We start from the raw sequence: 3,179 nt of genomic DNA on the forward strand, positions 1-3,179 counted from the left end.
TGAGGCAGGGAGTGCGTGTGAGTGAGGCAGGGAGTGAGTGAGACAGTGAGAGTCAGTGAATGAGACAGTAAGAGAGTGAGGCAGTGAGAGAGTGAGAGTGAGTCACTGAGTGAGGCAGTGAGAGAGTGAGTGAGGCAGTGAGTGAGGCAGTGATTGCGTGTGAGTGAGGCAGGGAGTGAGTGAGACAGTGAAAGAGTGAGGGAGAGTCACACAGTGAGTGAGTGAGGCAGTGAAAGAGTGAGGCAGTGAGAGTGAGACAGAGTAAGTCACAGAGTGAGGCAGTGAGAGAGTGTGTGTGCGACAGTGATTGAGGCAGTGAGTGAGTGAGTGAGTGAGTGAGTGAGTGAGTGAGGCAGTCCACTTTGGTCACTTCTTTGAGATTTTGACTGAGAGTCAGCAGGCTATGGGCTCCCTTTTTGACCTGACGTCCTGTATCACATTTTTCATTTGTCTATTAATCTGCTTTCCTGCTAGGAGCTCTGCTGTTGTATTGGTTACGTGTTGTTGGGCTGCAATCCTCAAGGTCAGAAGCTTGAAACCACCAGCCATTCCATGGAAGAAAGATGGGGCTTTTGACTCCCAGACAGAGTTACAGGCTTGGAAACTCACAGGGGCAGTTCTGCCCTGTACCACAGGGTCACTGTGAGGGGGCTTCGACAGTGAGTGAGAATCGGGTTTCCTGAGAACATGGACCAATCAATGTCTCCCACTCCTATGAAAAATAAGCAAATGAGGGAAGACCAGTGATTCTGAGTTTCCTCTACGTTTTCCATCTGAACCTTCTAATGGCTTCCTCTTCGCAGCAGTTGGTAGGGGGAGTCAGGCACCATCTGTCTCTTCTGGTCTCCGGGCTGTGGAGGCGGGTGGTTGCTTGGTCCGTTAGGCTCCCTGTGTCCGTGCACCTTTCAGTTTCACCTGCGCTTCCTCTGGAGGGTGGGCCCCACTGGGTGCGCCCTGGCTGGCTGTGCATGAGCCTTTGGAACCCTAGTTGCTGTCCATCGGAGGAGGACGCGGAACATTGACCCGGGCTTCTCCTGATACGGCTGTCTTGAGCCTCCAGGCCCAACAATTCCTTCCTTCAGGGTGTTTGGTTTTGTCTAAGAACCGTTTCCCTCTCGCATGTATTTGCAGCAAAGGCACAGAGGGACATCCAGATATCCCCTGTCACACATACATTTATATGGGGATGTACTCCCACTTCCCTCCATCCTCCTGTTCCCCTTCATGTCTGTCAAAGCATCCACTTCCAGATCTCCAGTGTTAAGAATTGTGTATAGGATAACAGGATGGGCTCTGTTGCCTGTAACTCTGGCAAACCTTCCAGTGTTTTGACTTGCCTGTCCTTCCCTAACCTTATTTTATATTGCCTTCCCCTTCACCCATGCTATCGTTGTCTACCCTCAAGCCCAGAGGTGGGACACTTCTGGCCCTCGGGGCATATAAGGCCAGTGGAATCATCAATACCAGCTGAATAGCACATGCTTGACCAACGAGCAGCAGTCCCACCGTCACGTTGGGGTGTTGATGAAATGTCTGACCAGATCTAGCAGGCAGGCTAGTTGTCAAGTCGATAATTTCATATGGCCCGCAATTGACGTTATAAATATCCAAATGTCTCTGGGCAGAAAAAAGGGCTCCCCACCCCTACTCCAGCCTCTCTGTTCCAGTCCTGGTAACCATCAAAGAATGTTTTCCTGCGAAAATCTTTTCTTGCCTTTTTTATAATAGTGGTCTCATTCAGTATTTGCCCGTTTGTGATTGACTAATTTACTCAACATCATGCCCTGCACGTTCTCCCGCGCTGAGAGGTGTCACATGGACCTGTTGTTATTTGACCATGTCTTGTGAGCCATGGCCCAAGCTTGCCCATTCTCCCACTGCCGAGCATGTGGGTCTTTGGTCTTCGTGCTCTGTGGACAGTGCCGTGTTGACATAGTGCGTGTTTTGTTGCGGGTGTTCTTTCTCGGGGTGTATATCCAGTAGAGGGCTGCTGGGTCACGCCGCATCGCTATTCCTAGCCTCTGTGCACGCGTGATACCACTTTCCGCCGAGGCTGTCCTCGGGCAGTCCAGTGCCCCATTCCTAGACCTTCACGAGCCTTTTTTTAGACTTTGCTGTTCATGCTGGGGTGAGGTGGTGTCTTATTTGTTAGAGACTAGCTCTGCCCCCCTTTAATGTCTTTTGATTCTTTGTCCAAAATCATCAGTCCATAAGTGGGTGGATGTATTTCTGGGTTCTCAATCCCGTCCCATGAGTAGTGAGTGGTGCAGGGTGTTTTGGCGACGATGTCTGTAGCGTAGGGGCTGAGTTTCTTCTTCGTTAGGAATGCTCTGATGATCTGGGGCTCTTTCCATACAGAGAGAGCTTTTCTATCTCTTTAAGAAATGATGCTGGGGTCTGGATCCGATTGCATTATATTCTCAGATTGCTTTGCGTAGTGTTGACGCTTTCGCGGTGTTCAGTTGTCCTGTCTCTGAGCACAGTAGTCTTCCATTCAGGTAGGTCTCCTGTGACCTCTTGTTTTAGTCTTCTGTAGTTTTCTTGACTAGGTCTTATTTCTCTGATTATATTTAGCCCTAAGTACTTCATCTCTCGGGTGGCTATTGTAAATGGTACTCTTCAAAACTGTGCAGCACTGCTTAACATTAAAAATTAATTTTTAGAAGGGAGGGAACCGATGACAAGGAACTGTATGTGACCTCCTCCCTGGGGGACGGACAACAGAAAAGTGGGTGAAGGGAAATGTTGGATAGGGCAAGATATGACAAAATAATAATTTATAAATTATCGAGGGCTCATGAGGGAGGGGGGAGCGGGGAGGGAGGGGGAAAATGAGGACCTAATGTCGGGGGCTTAAGTGGAGAGGAAATGTTTTGAGAATGATGAAGGCAATGGATGTACAAATGCGTTTTGCACAATTGATGTATGTATGGATTGCGATGGGAATTGTATGAGCCCCTAATAAAATGCTTAAAAAAATTAATTTTTAAAAAGGAAAAACATGGTGTATTTAAGCTTCCTTCTTTATTGTAATTTGTATTTCTCTGTAAGAGTTTGATTAGTATTATATGAGTCTATGTTACTGGATGCATATTAGTTATTAAAAACGTTTTATTAGGGGCTCATACAACTGTTATCGCAATCCATACACACATCAGTTGTGTAAAGCGCATTTGTAC

Source organism: Echinops telfairi, unplaced genomic scaffold, assembly GCF_000313985.2.
Source record: "Echinops telfairi isolate 266 unplaced genomic scaffold, ASM31398v2 ScPeMD7_2291;HRSCAF=2852, whole genome shotgun sequence".
In the NCBI taxonomy this organism is placed as follows: domain Eukaryota; kingdom Metazoa; phylum Chordata; class Mammalia; order Afrosoricida; family Tenrecidae; genus Echinops; species Echinops telfairi.